Here is a 14576-nt window from a genome sequence, read left to right as displayed (position 1 = left end):
TATGTAGCTCGCTTCCAAGAACAGAAGCGCTGTGTTCTATTAAACAACTGAAAGATGCCTTTGCACTCACAAATTGCAAATTGTTACTAGAATAGATGTTTGAAGGTGTCATAGTGGTCGGAGATGTCCATCATCACACCAAGTTCAAAGAAACCCAATAAAGGGGGGGGTGTTAAACATGTCATAGCTGATTGTTTGATATGCATTTTGTATATATATATATATATAACTGATGTACGTAATTCACTCTCTTGCGTTCCTCGAGGTCTAGATATACACGTTGCGGGGCGTGAGACCGAGTTGGCCAACTGAGACTTTTGCTTTGCAATAAACCCTAGCTTTGGGAATACAACCTCGTGTCTGGCGTATCTATCGTGTGTGGTGACTCGCCTTGTTTCCATAGACGTCAGGGTCCCCTAGGGGCCCCTTTCAATGGGGTCCAATTGCTGTCTGCAGAGAAATTCCTAAAAAAAACCATAACATAATCGAGCACATGTCTGGCGTTCACCACCCACAGGTCAATGGCCAGGTAAAAAGGGCAAACTGTTTCATTAAGGGCATACTCCAGTTAGTCCTAACCACAGAAGCCATAGTTTCCCACAAGGTTATCCTCAAGTGCCTAAGTGGTGTTTCGCTTTTCTAACGGATGAGAGGACGAAGGCCCCATTCTTCCCCCAACACTGTCCTGGTTCACAGATGAGAGAGCAGACTAATCAATCTCCATAGAGGACATCCTGTGCAGATTATAAAATATGCATAGAAAGAAATGAACACTAGGACCACTGTAACACTATACAATTGCCAAGTATTGAAAAAGGGCACTGGGTCAAAGTGAGGCTAAATCAAAGGCCTCCTCACGATGTCCAAGTACAGCACACCAAAACAAGTAATCAGGGGAGGGAAGAACTAGGTTTTCACCGACAATGGCACAGTTCAGAAGTCAAGTTTAGGAGAGTCACCAAGGTAGCCAGAAGGCAATGAGGTCCAAAACATCCCCACAGGAGATTTGGTTGATCACAAAAGAGAAGTCCAGAAATCTCATACTCCTCCCCCAGGAAACCTCAATGACAATAACCCAACACACAATGAAAAACTAACCTATCCTTCATCCTTTCCCATTAGAGGGAACTCTCCCCAAAGACTGCTCAAATTACTTTTGTAGTAATAAAGTATTGTTGCAAACAACCATGTCCAGACCTGCAAGGAAAAAAAAAAAGGATGCCCAGCAGGGTTCATGAATATATGATGCAGGATACAAAATGCCAAGTTGAAAGCTAACAGCAAGTCATAAAAAACTGCTTGCTCCCTCAGTTCTCCGCGCACATACAGTACACCATTTCCTACCCGGCAAGAATCATATACAACTAGCCAATGACTAGTGGCGAGTACAAATGTTGAGGCCTGTCCGATGGACACATGTTATTCCAAGAAAAGGAGGTGTGTGGCATGCAGATGTGCACCTGCCAGCACAGCATGATCGCGAGCAATGGAGGGAAGACTGCAAGGCAAAAGGAGAATGCGTGAGCAAATTGTGCGCATTGACATGGAAAGCGGAATATGACTAACACATCCACGGCCACCCGCCTGTCCCCTGGACATTTATCTCATTGAGAATGCTCATATCCTTTGTAATACATTTTGCCTGTACCTCCAGTGGCCATTGTGGCAACAAGGAATGAAGAGAATGACCAAAGGGTGCCATGGTGATTGCTATAAAATATGTATTTAAAGTAAAAGATAAAACCTTCGGTCCTTTACTCTAATGGGGTTTGCCTACATAAACTAAGAAAATGTGGGTGCTTGTCAGGAAGTCTGTGAAAGTCCAAATCAAAAGGCAAGTCCAAAAGCTTGTATACTATCCCTGTCACTACAACAACCAATAACTAAAGTTTGTATTCTAGTTCGGACCCAGGAGAATGGCTCCCTTCTCCTGGATAAGTCTTTCAAATTACAGTTCCAAGGTTTCCAAAACAAAGACAGTTCTACAAGGTTTTCATTGCGTTAGGAGAATGACTTCCTTCTCCCAGCTGGTTCCACAATGTTCTGTATGCCTTTCAACAAAACTTGCAGGTCTTTCAATGTGAGTTTAAACACATTCCGCTTTCTTTAATGTGCCCCCACTGGGACAATGTAGATGCGCTCAAGAGTCCCCCTTGACTCTCCAGCCCCTCTTGTAGAACTGCACAGGAAATTCCAGTACAAAGTGATTAACTACTTTCTGTGCTTTTTAACGATTTACAGTCTCGAATCTTCCTGGCCCCTTCCCAGATTTGTATTTGTTCCCGTTACCTTCTTCCAAGGAACTCTTCATCAGTTCACCAGGGGTCGCGGGGTCCCTCCCTCTCCACTTCTTCCATGCTACTTCTGCAGCAAATTACTGTTGGCGGTCTCTGTGCTGTTGGGACAACTCAGTCCACCCACGACAGGTCACGCCACCACCACCACACTCTTTGGTACTGTCTGCACACTCACCTACATGGCTCTGCTGTAAGCTACGGTAGGCGGTCTCTGCACTGTTGTCGGATCAGATGGTACACCCACTACAAATCACGCCACCACCTTTCCATCTCTCGAGGTCTACTGCGCCACTTCCCAACAGACTTGCAAGATGCTTCCCGCTGTTCGTCTCTTTTTAACTTTGGAGACATGCCTCGCTGCGGTCTCACAAAGCTTAAGTCTGGCCTTACGGGCTAACTCGCTCGCTGGGTTCTCTTTCTGGATGTACAACAGCTCTCAGCATACCAGAACTGCATGGACCACTGCCGGATGGGTCGGAAAACAACTAAGAATGCAGTCCTTCTTTGCTGTTCAGTTCAAATATGGGGGGCGGTCCCAGAGTAACATCAGTCCAATTGACAGCAGCTGGTCAAACATTCCTCCCACTCGATTGTAGCGTTTTCAAACTTTCTTTGTCCCTGTACCTATTGCATCAGGGTGGTTTGATATTTTACAATAACACCGTTTCGGACATGATCTTATGTGTAGAAAATCCGGCATCAACATCAGCCAGCAGGGTTGGAGTTTAAAGGGGCTCTATCTCCCACTTGTGTCCTTATCTGCAGGAGGGGCATTCCTCTCCATGAGGTCCTCCTGCATGTTACCACCCCTATGGGGACTATTGGTTGGCAGCCTCACCTCATGGAATGGGGCACCCTTTCTGGGGAGAAGTGACGCTATCTGAGCGTCAGTCCTCACTGAATGAATGCCACCAAGTGCACCATACAAAAGCAGGCCTCTCCTCCTATCTAGATTTTGGTTTAAACCTAGTTACTGCACTCTTCTCCAACACTTACCTAGTCCCACTGTGCACAACAAATCTGTGTCTAGTCACTGTATGTATGCTCAATTGTTCCCAAAGGGATGAAAACCTCTGGTCAAAAATAAATATCAAAAGACCAGATACCTAGGTTACACACAACAGTGTAAGACAGGTCCTCAGAATGTACACTAAATACCTAGGAGGATATCCAAAGAGCAATGGATGAATGAGAAAGGCAATCACAGGGGTGAAACTATAGGCGCTTGCTAGACCTTTCAGTATCGATCATTTGCTGCTCTCCAATGTCATGACAGTAATAATAAAGAAGCATTGTGAATGCCAATAGTTTTCCCTTTTGTGTAGGAATGGAATAGGCATTAGCGAAGCATTGCCGCAGTTGCCCTAACTGGCCATTAGCGTTAGCAACTACAATCCAGTGCGAGTACCTGGGAATATAATAGGGCCTGGCAGATGCCTATCTAATACCAATAAACAATCCATGCCAAGGCTTGTTTTTAACAACACTTCAGTGAAGGACATGCATACTGTTTATAAATCCAGGAGGTGAAGGCATACTAAATTAAGGTACTTTTATTACACTGGTAGAACATTTACAGCTCCAATGAAGCCATTAACTGTCAGAAGACTGCTTTGTAATAACAATGACAGGCACTGCAAGCACAAAGTTTGATGTTGCTCCTTGAAAAAACTAGCTCAAAGAGTAGGTTGTGTTTTGGGATTGGAGGGGCAGGAAGTGAATGGGAATGGCCATAGGGATTAGCATGGGCAGTCAATGGGTGAGTAAATAACGAAACACCTACATGTTTGTGTTCCTCCGTATATCCCACCTCCCTCCAAGCTGTACTCCAACGCAATAGTCTTGGCTTATTTAGCGTCACCGAATACAAATAAATAAATAAATAAATAAATAAACTGGTAGTTTAACTAAAATTTGGAGTGCCAGTGATCGGGAATCAGTTGCCTGAGACTATTGCCACCAGAAACAAGCTATCCAAGCCAATACACAATCAAACCAATTGGATCTAACATACTGGTTAATAACCGAAACATATTAAAATCCTGTCAACACTGCCATGTCACCCCACAAACAAGCCCCAGTATATTGCCGAGTAAACCCAATACATCCACCAATTCAATCTACCCAACCCTGCAATTCACCCAATATTCAACGTAACGAATCCCAAAGTTTGATTAGGCCTCAGTGTTTCTAATCTCACGCTTACCTTTCACAAATAATTATGAAGGGGTTTGGTCGAATAGTTCAACTGAAGTGAGCACATCCTAACCGTTCCAAACTACATTGATTTGTTAAATCAAAGCAATGTTTCGAAAAGCAGCGTCCACGTGAAATCTGGTTACCCATCCCACTTTACCACATAGCAGTTCAATCCATAAGACCATCAGGCAATTCAACAAAACCCAGGTCCCCCACAGTCCAACCCAACATTTATCCCATCCTCACACGTGTAGCCAACCCGCCTGCACCCCAAACCACCCATTTGTTAAATTTAATCCTGCCTGTGGCTTAACACAACCCAACACTTTCCGCAGTTCAAATAAATCAAACCAATGAAAGTCACTTATCACCACGCAATTCAATAGAACACACCCTCGAATTCAACCCAATGCATCACTCAGTTCACCCCTAGCCTACCCTCGCTTCAGATAAACTGTAGGAAACTAGTGAGTTTCACATCTCTATGACTCAAGGAGCAAAATACCATACATGCAACATCACAAATGACATTCGAGAGAGGAGACACAAGTTGCGTTTCCCCCCATTTGCATTCTAGGAATTGTAGTTCTTAGTTTATAATGGAACCCCCAGAACTGCAGATGCCAGAATGCAAAGATTAAAATTAAAATAAAAAGCATGGGCTACTATCTCCCGCCTGGAATAGGGCAGTTTACGAATTAAAGATGCATGCAGCCCGGCATCGAACCCCTGCCTTCCAGTAATCAACAGGAACCAGCAAGGCCATGACTATGCCAGCACCTAGAAGCCAGGTCGACAACGGAGCTTTGAAAGCCAACATTTCAGGATAATGACCGACCCGCAGCGCCTTAGTTGCCTTGAAAAATGCAGCATGCCAACTGCCTCCTGCCCTGCTGAACCCCAGGAAAGAAAACTAAGAGAAACGAACATTAACTATTTGAGAGGCATGTTAAACAGCAGTAGTAATAAGAGACAGCCGCAAACAACACGTTTTCTGGCGATCTTGCGTTGCCCCATCCCTGGTGGTGGGCAATGGCTGATTGGCATCGTAAGGAGGGTTCCAGGCATGGAGACAATCTCGGGGAACAGCTGGCAGAGTACCTTGGCCCTCTGGGGATCTGAAGGTCTCCCTTAGGCGGGCTCACTCCCCCTATTACAGTCGCCGTGTGTGCAGAAGGTCCTTCTTCTTCTTCCTCCTCCTCCCTATTCTCCTCTATATTGAAAGCCTGGGGGAGAGGAAGGGGCGGGAGGGGATGCCTGAAGAGAGCGTGAGGGAAAAATGACTGGCAGCAGGCTGTGACCAATAGTGGGTAAAGAACGAGAGGGCGTGACCGAGCTTCGCCAATGCGAATGGGGCAACGCGTAGCCGCGTAGGATGCTGCCGCAGGTTACTTGAGCCCTGAGAGTGAGAAAGCAGAGGCGGTGTTGCCCACCAGTCCAGCTGCAAGATGAGGCAGGGGTGAAATGGCTGATGCGATATGTGCCTACACAAGCCCCGAGAGCAGCAAATGACTGGAACGTACACTCACCTACTCCATGTGCGGCTCTGCGCATGGGCAATGTTGTAGACCACGTATGGATTACAAACGATGGGGCACGTCCATTTGACGATCCAGTTACCAAATGTCCAAACCGGTTTCCCAATGTAGGCTGGGACCAGTCGTTCCTTTGCTCCCCGTATGGCGATTCTCGTCAAAAAATACACATGTTTAAATGCTTTTGCTAGAACCGCATCTTTCTATCACACAGCCTATGATGCCTTTTTTGCTCCTATGGCGATTCTCGTCAAAAGATACATACGTTTTACTTGCACTATCGAACCGTACATACTTTTTGGTTTAGGAACACATCGCGGTGCTTTAGCGCCAACTTGTTGCCAAAACATTGCTACAGGGAGGTGAAACAAGGGAAACATTTGAGGTGCTGGATAATTTGTTGGCAAGGCAACTGAGAATGCTGTGGGCATGCATCGGCTGCTGCACATACTGTTATTTTTTCTCTCTCCTGCTGCTCACCATTCTTTCTTCTGCAGCACATCTCGCCACAGGTACATGTAGAGACAGAAAACTGCAAAGACCCATAGTTTGTTTTATTGTTGTGTGCTTTGATGGGGGGGATGGGGGGGGGTAGCAGCTGGACAACCTAATGGAATGTGTTCGGGGAAAGAAGGGTTTTATTTTGCAGAGTGTGTGGACCAGTAGCCACGCGGTTTGTGCCTGTTTGGCTATGTGCTTTTGGAAGAAAAGGTCAGTGCCTTAAGTGGCACTACAAAATGAGCCGGGGCTCATCAAGGGGCTTGTGGCCTAATGGTGGGGGTCGCCTGCTGGCCCTTTAGGCGACACCTGCCAGGCAGCCTTTTGTAGAGATTAGCACCCTCTCCCCTGTAGGGGAGAGGGTGCTGATCTCTGCCTATTTTCTAAAGGCTTGCCTATTCAGCCTTAATGGTGCCACTGGCCCTCGCCAGTTGGGGAGAGGGCAGTGTCACCATTAAGGCTAAAAGGGTGAGGACACTGGAAGATGAGGCCGTTTTCTGAAGACTGAACCCCCTGCGAATGCGCAGGAGTTTCAGGATTTAGAAAACAAGGCATCTGCACCCAAAGGCCTCACATTTTCTCCATAGTGGTTGCGCCGGCCACAGGGCATCTCTTGCTTGAAGGGATGCCTCGCAGGTGCGGCGCCACCATTACGGCATTTTTTTTCTAAAGCCTGAAGCTTTAGCACACGAGCGAGAGATTCAGGCTTTAGAAAAAAAACTTTTTGTGTAATGGCCAGTCCTGCCAGGGCAGATTAGTGGGCCCCGGTACAGCTCCACCTCAAAACAATATTTCGGAGCCTGCCGGGGCCCAGCTGCAGCAGGCCACAGCCCACTGAAAGCCCTGGGAAAGGTTACTGACTGTCAACAATGAAGCCTAGGGATTTGACTGAGTTTGTGTCAAGACTTGATTGTCGTGAAGATTAGAGGGGCCTCCATCCCCAAGTACCACACAGGGAGAGATAAAATGACTCTCTATGCAATCCTTGAGGCCATAGGTGAGAGATGCTGGAACGCCGGAACCACGTAACACTGGAAACCCCCAGGGCTGCTGTAAGGCAAACAATTATTAGTACAAACAATCACATTTACAGTATACAGAACTGACTAGTACTGTCAAGGAAGAACCTTACCTAAGTGTAGTAGTAAAGTCGCTGCTAACCACGTAGGGGCCAGCAATACAGCTACGTGGGGGCGCGTGAGCAGCACCCTCAGTTGATGGTAATGGTGACCTAGGAATGGTAACCGGAGTGGTCACCAGTTACTGGGCCCACCTGCAGTTGATGACGTGGTCCTTGAAGAACAATTTTCACACTTGAGAAACGCACAGTTTCTTTGTAAAGGAGAAATTTCGAGAGAGCAACGTGTCTCTAGTTTGGTTTACAAGCATATGTGAATGCACTGTGTCGTGCTAAAAAACACATGTTGAACCACAGTGGGTCATGTGTTTGCTGCTTTCTAGATGAAAAAAACGAAATCTTTAATGGATGTTCTCTATTGAGCAGGTGCAGGAATGTTAAAACAAAAAGAAGAAAGGTGGGATATTCTTCAATGGATTTTTCTCTCTCAATTCTTTCATTAAAAAATGGGATGCTCATTGTTGTTTGTATTAGGGATCCATAGTCCAAATGCACTGACTCCGGGTAGTCTTGTTGTACTCTTGGGTCAGGTCATTCCATAGCCGACCGGTTTCTGTGGTAGGGGGTAATTAAACCACATTCATCAGGGCTCAAAATGTGGACAGGTGAGTGGATGCCCTCTTGGTTGCTGTTCCATCGTTGTCTGCATTAGTAATGTTCCTCTACCTGTAGGGATGACAGGAGGGGAGGGGGAGAGGAGAAACAGGGGACATTCCCAATTTACAACCTGTGGTGCGGTAGATACATAACACAATGCACATAAGGTATAAGGATGGAAGGGGAATCTTACCCTATCAATGTTGCTGGTTAACGCACGGAGGGGTTGTGGCGGCCTGAGACCTAGGGGCCAAAAGACAGTATTTAATGCCTTTATCGTTTGTGCATAGTCACAATTGCTTGGGTATACACTAGTATTATGTCATTTATAACAAAACCAGAAATCGCAGATAAATCACTGCTGGAGTGGCCGCCGATGGCGTGCCTGCTCCCGTTTGTAAAAATACACCTCGCGGGCGGGATCCGATCTAGCGGTCCCATCCGCGCACTCATCCAGATCAGTGAGGGCTGTCTCCCGCCAGTCGGGGACAGCGGCTGCTGTGTCAGTGAGAGCATACCTGCTGCTTTAGTCTGGGCCTGGCGGGCCGCGCCTGAGAGGTTCTTGACGCTGCAGCTCGCCAGACCCTATGTAACGCTCACCTGATTCCCGCAGAGGCGCCGGTCTTGACTGGGTGAATGCCGTATCTTCAAAGGTGATGTGTAACACACGGTTGGCTCTTTGGGCTGGACCTCTGTGCACTGTATGTCTGATTCGAAGAGTAAGATGTCTTAGGTAAGTGAACGCCGAGCTCTCCATCTGCCTCGGGGCAGGGTGCCGTAACCAGTTTCTTCACTGGATAAGGGTGCAGGCCTCTTGATCTCAGAGGACTGCTGTCCGTCGTTAACTGCACGAACGGTAAGTTCTGGGCACTTCAAATGTCTTAAAAGTCTTTTGTAATGATATCTCTTGTTTTGCAGGGTTCCGGCGATGGCGGATGGCGGGCTGATGAGAGTTGAGGATCGAACCCGCGTGAGGAATAGAAGCGCCTGGAAGCACGTAAGTAAGCGCTTGTAGCCTGCTTCACGATGCGCACTAACTGTCCCTTTTATCTTGCAGGTACAAGTTCGGAGCTTTAGAGAAGCTGAAGGGTGCTGGAAAACCCACTGGATTCGGCGTGGGAAGGAGTAATGGCACGTGAGTAATAAAGTTGCCCAATGTCTTTAAACGCACCTTCTTTTGTCTTTCAGATGCGGGATGTAGCGCCGAAGGCCTCCGGAGCGTGCGAAGAGCTGGTAAGCTTTTGTCTTTCAGATGCCGGAATGCAGTGCGAAGACCTCCGGAGCATGCGAAGAGTAGGTAAGCCTTTGTCTTTCAGATGCCGGAATGCAGAGCGAGGCGTTGGTGACAGCCGATGGACCAGGTAAGAGATGCGCTGCCACTGAAGACCGTAGTGCTAACCTGTTCTTTCTTTGTCTTTACAGGTGCTGCTGAAGACTGGATTCCAGGATGGTAAGCCTTTGTTCCCTTAGGCCCAGGATCAGAAGCAGAAGACACGATGAGCGTTCTGCTGCAGAGAATGCAGAATAACGCAAAGCAAGATTCATCCATCGGGTGTGGTTTAAATAGCCTCCTGTAGTGCTTCGGTGTCTCCTTCCACAGCCACGCCTAAGAAAAGAGTTCCTGCTTTCCAGAAGAGTTCCAGTGTTCTGAACCTAGGGAGTGGCTCCTGCCCCACCCAACAGGAAAAGTAGTCCCAAACAGAAGAGGATCAGGGGTTCAACTGGCAGGTAAGTAAGCAGCATGGTCTGCTGCAGGTAAGTCCACCCAAGCATTAAGGTCCCAATTGGGACTGGCTGGCACTCGGAACCGGGGTTATGGGTCTGCTTCCAAGGGAGTCGGGCAAGTCCTGATCTTTTGGAAGCAGAGATCATGACAGCACCCCCCCTCAAGGCCCCTCCCAAACCGGGCTTCTCCGGGGGTTTGGGCTTGTTAGGAAATGTTCGATGAAATCTTTTGATTAGACGAGGCGCGTGGACATATTCTGCAGGTTCCCAGGATCTTTCTTGGGGACCGTAGCCTTTCCAGTCAATCAGGTAAAATAGTTTAGATTTGGAGATCTTGGAATCCAGGATGCTTTTGACTTCAAACTCGAGTTCTCCATCAACTAGAATAGGTTTTGGAGATGTAGTTAGTCGGGTTTGAGGTTGCACGGGTTTTAATAGAGAGACGTGGAAGACCGGATGTATCTTCATGTGAGGGGGCAAGTCCAACTTGACCGCTACTGGATTTACTATGGTAGTGATGGAATAGGGACCAAGGTATCTTGGGTTGAATGTGCGTGGTCCTTTTAGAGGTAGATATTTGGTGGATAACCAGACTTGATCTCCTACTTGATATTGGGGGGCTTCCTTCCGATGTTGGTCTGCTCCTTTCTTGTATTGTTCTTTAGCCCTTTGAAGGTGAGAAACGGCTTCCTTAAAGGCTTGGGTGATTGTAGAGTGCAGGTGGTCTACTGCTGGTGTTCCAAGATCTTGGAGTGGATCCAACTCCGAGGTTCGAGGGTGACTACCGTATAAAAGAAAAAACGGGGTCTTCCCAGTTCCCGAGTGGACAGAGTTATTGTAGGCATATTCGGCTATCCAAAGGATATCTTTCCAAGTTTTTTCAGTTTGTTGTAGCATGCAGCGCAAATACTGTTCCAGAGTTTGATTGGTCCTCTCGGTTTGTCCGTCGGTTTGAGGGTGGTGGCTGGTCGAAAGTCTCACATCAATTTGAGCCGACCGACAGCAACTTCGCCAAAAATGAGAAATAAATTGACTACCTCGATCCGAAATTAGAACTGAAGGAAAACCGTGCAGTCGGACGATGTTTTTGAGAAATTCTCGGGCCAGAGTTGCTGCTGTTGGTAAGCCTTTGAGTGGAATGAAATGCGCCATCTTGGAGAATAGGTCCACGATTACTAGGATCGTATTGTATCCGGAGCATGGAGGTAGATCAGTGATGAAGTCCATAGAAAGCGTATGCCAAGGGCGAGGCGGGATGTCAATAGGGCGTAAGAGGCCGGCTGGTTTTTCCTTTTGACTCTTGTTTTGGGCGCATACTCCACAGGACATTATAAAGTCTCTGATATCTTTTTTCCAAGACGGCCACCAGAAGTAGCGCTTGATCTTTTCCGAGGTCTTGGTCATACCGGGATGTCCTTCCATTAAAGAATCGTGATAACAAGAGATTACCTTTTTCTGTAAATCTGTGCTGGGCAGGTATAACCGTTTTTGGAAATATAATAGGTTGTCTTTCACCGTAAAGTCCTTTCCCTGCAGATGCCAATTCTGTATGTCTGCTGGAGTTACCAGTAGCCTGGCTTTATCCTTAACTTCCTCTATCGATTGTGTGGCGATTACACCTACAATTCTTTGTTCGGGAATGATAGGTACAGGTTTAGGATTGATCAAATGTTCTTCCACTCCCATCCGGGAAAGGGCATCAGCTTTACCGTTTTTTGTACCAGGTCGATAGGTAATTATGAAGTCAAACTCGGCAAAGAATAGTGCCCAACGGAGTTGCCTAGAGGATTGAGCTTTTGCGGTTTTCAAATATTGCAGGTTTCGGTGATCTGTAATCACAGTAACGGTGTGTCGGGCCCCCAGAAGATAATGCCGCCAAGCCTTAAAGGCGGACTTGATAGCTAGAAGTTCCTTATCAGTAATAGTGTAATTGATTTCAGGAGGCGAGAATTTGCGGGACCAAAATGCCACGGGATGCAACTGATTGGTTACTGGGTCCTTTTGTGATAGAACTGCCCCCATGGCAAGGCTCGAAGCATCAGTTTCAACGATGTAGGGGAGTTCTGGGCGAGGATGTTTTAAGATCGGTGCAGAGATAAATCTAGTCTTCAAATTCTGGAAAGCTTGTTCCGCCTCGGTAGACCATTCAAAACGTTTGTTTTTCTTTAACAAGGCGGTGATGGGCTGGACTATTCGAGAGAATTCGGGGATAAACCTGCGGTAAAAGTTAGCGAAGCCTAACATGCTTTGAACACCTTTTACGGAGGATGGCGATGGCCATTTGAGAATTGCATCAACCTTCTTTGAATCCATACGCACTCCGCTAGGTGATAATATGAATCCCAAGAATTCAACTTCAGTCACGTTGAAAACACATTTTTCCAACTTAGCGAAAAGTTTGTGTTGACGCAATCTCTCGAGGACCATTTTCACGTGTTTCCGATGTTCAGTTTCCGATGAAGAATAAACGAGGATGTCGTCAATGTAAACAACAACACACACATCTATGAGCTCTCTGAGGACATCGTTCATAAAATATTGAAAGGCGGCCGGGGCATTGCAAAGTCCGAAGGGCATGACCTGATATTCAAATAGCCCATACTTGGTGCGGAAGGCCGTCTTCCATTCATCGCCCTCTTTTACTCGTACCAAGTGGTAGGCTCCTCTAAGATCCAGCTTTGTATATATGCATGCTTTTCTGACTTGGTCCAGGAGTTCAGGGATCAAAGGTAACGGATATCTATTCTTAACGGTGATCTGGTTCAGGGCGCGATAATCTATACAAGTTCTAAGGTCCCCTTCTTTTTTTGGAACGAAGAACAAAGCTGAGGAAGCAGGGGACTTGGAAGGACGAATAAACCCATTCGCTAGGTATTGATCCAGGTATTGTCGGAGGTGAAGATTCTCAGGCTCGGTGAGGGCATAAATTCTACTACAAGAAGGAGTAGATCCAGGTATCAGGTCTATCTGGCAGTCATAAGACCTATGAGGAGGTAGAGAGTTAGCCTGATCCTTCCGGAAAACATCTTGGAATTCTAGGTATTCAGGAGGTAACTGAGGAGCCTCCGAGGAAATTGCTGCCAGTGCAACACCAGGTCGAGGGTGACAAGTAGAGACACATTCTGGAAACTGAACCGTTCTTGCTCGCCAATCGATCTGAGGATTGTGCTTCTCTAACCAAGGAATTCCTAGAATAATCTGGAACTGGGGGGCCTTGATCACATCGAACACGATCTTCTCATGGTGTCCATCTTGACCTACTAGCGTCACTTCTTGCGTGGTATGCGTTACTGGTCCGGAGGCTATCTCCGTACCATCCACCGTAGTAATGACGTCCTTTACAGCCTTTGGACAAAGAGTCAGATTCATCCTCAAAACCATTTCATGATCCACATAATTGCCGATGGCACCGCTGTCGACGTAAGCTTCAATCGCATGTAATCGATCCGGATGTTCAGGGCTAATGAGGACCATAGGTATCACGAAATGCGAGGTCACGGAACTGGTTTTAACGCTCGGCAAGAGGACCTCTATTCTTGTCGGGCAAGGTCGTTTCCCTGCTCAGAGTTTGTGACCCTGGTAACTGCAGCTCCTACTGCCTTCTTGGCTGGTTTCACCGGACAGTCTCGAAGAAAGTGCCCCAAGTTTCCGCAATAGAGGCATAATTGCAGCTGTTTTCTCCTTTCCCGCTCCTTTTGTATTAGTGGTCCTTTCAGGCCCCCTATTTGCATGAGTTCCCCGGAGTCTACTCCTTTGGTAGGAGTTGGTGGTTTGGAAAATACTCGAGCATCAAACTTGGAACGATCGGCCTTCCTGTTCTGCAGTCTGTGGTCAATTTGAACGACTAAGTCAATATAGTCCGAACAGTCTTGCGGGGGATTCACTACTTGGGCTAACACATCTTTGAGCTCTCCACGTAGACCTCTATAAAACAGCGTAATCCTTTTGTCCTCAGGCCATCGAGTTTCCACTATCAGTCTGTTGAAAGACGCAATATAAGCCAAAAAGTCTTGATTACCCCGTCGCAATGAAAGGAGCTCATTGTCCAAGGCCTGCCCCTGTGAATGTCTTGCAAACAGTTTTTCCATACTGAGCTGAAAAGCTCGAAAATCATGGAGAACCGGATCATCTTGATTAACTAGAGGGATCGACCAGTCTGCCGCATTGCCACTAAGGTACGAAAGCACGAAAGCTACCTTAGCTTGATCAGTTGGAAAGGCTGCTGGCCGGCATAAGAAGTGCAACCGGCACTGATTAATAAATACTGCAAACCTCTTTGGGTCACCAGAAAATCGTTCGGGCGGAGCCAGAGGTACATTCCCAGGTAGGTTGATCTGCACTGGGTTCGTAGAGGATGTTGAAGGAAGATTTGCCCCTGATGCGGGTAACGGAGTTTGTCCGGCTTGTGACTGTAGCAATTGTATAGCGAGATCGTCTGTTCGCTCCTTGGAAATAATCAGTTCCCTTCTTAGAGCATTAGTTTCCTGACGGGCTGTATGCACTTCTGCTCTTAGTTCCCCAAGTAACTGGGCTAGCTGGTCGGTATCCGAGGTTTCCATAGCGCCTGGGTGGGAGTTTTGCGATAGG

At 47.1% G+C, this 14576-nt stretch overlaps 1 protein-coding gene across 2 annotated transcripts in view; it reads right to left on the bottom strand.

Moving 5' to 3' along the window:
* PORCN (porcupine O-acyltransferase) overlaps nucleotides 1-5775 on the bottom strand; it is a 425271-nt gene extending 419496 nt beyond the window's left edge. Inside the window, exon 1 of one of the 2 annotated variants that reach the window (XM_069647550.1) lies at nucleotides 5598-5775. The gene's annotated coding sequence lies outside the window, so the exon portion shown is untranslated. The remainder of the gene's footprint in view (nucleotides 1-5597) is intronic. The other variant, XM_069647549.1, reaches the window with a different exon arrangement.
* Nucleotides 5776-14576: the final 8801 nt, after the last annotated feature.

Source organism: Ambystoma mexicanum, chromosome 2q (genome assembly GCF_040938575.1).
Source record: "Ambystoma mexicanum isolate Mex_15411 chromosome 2q, UKY_AmexF1_1, whole genome shotgun sequence".
NCBI lineage: Eukaryota > Metazoa > Chordata > Amphibia > Caudata > Ambystomatidae > Ambystoma > Ambystoma mexicanum.
The sequence above is the reverse complement of the archived record's forward strand: the minus strand, read 5'-3'. Positions and strand labels throughout refer to the sequence as shown.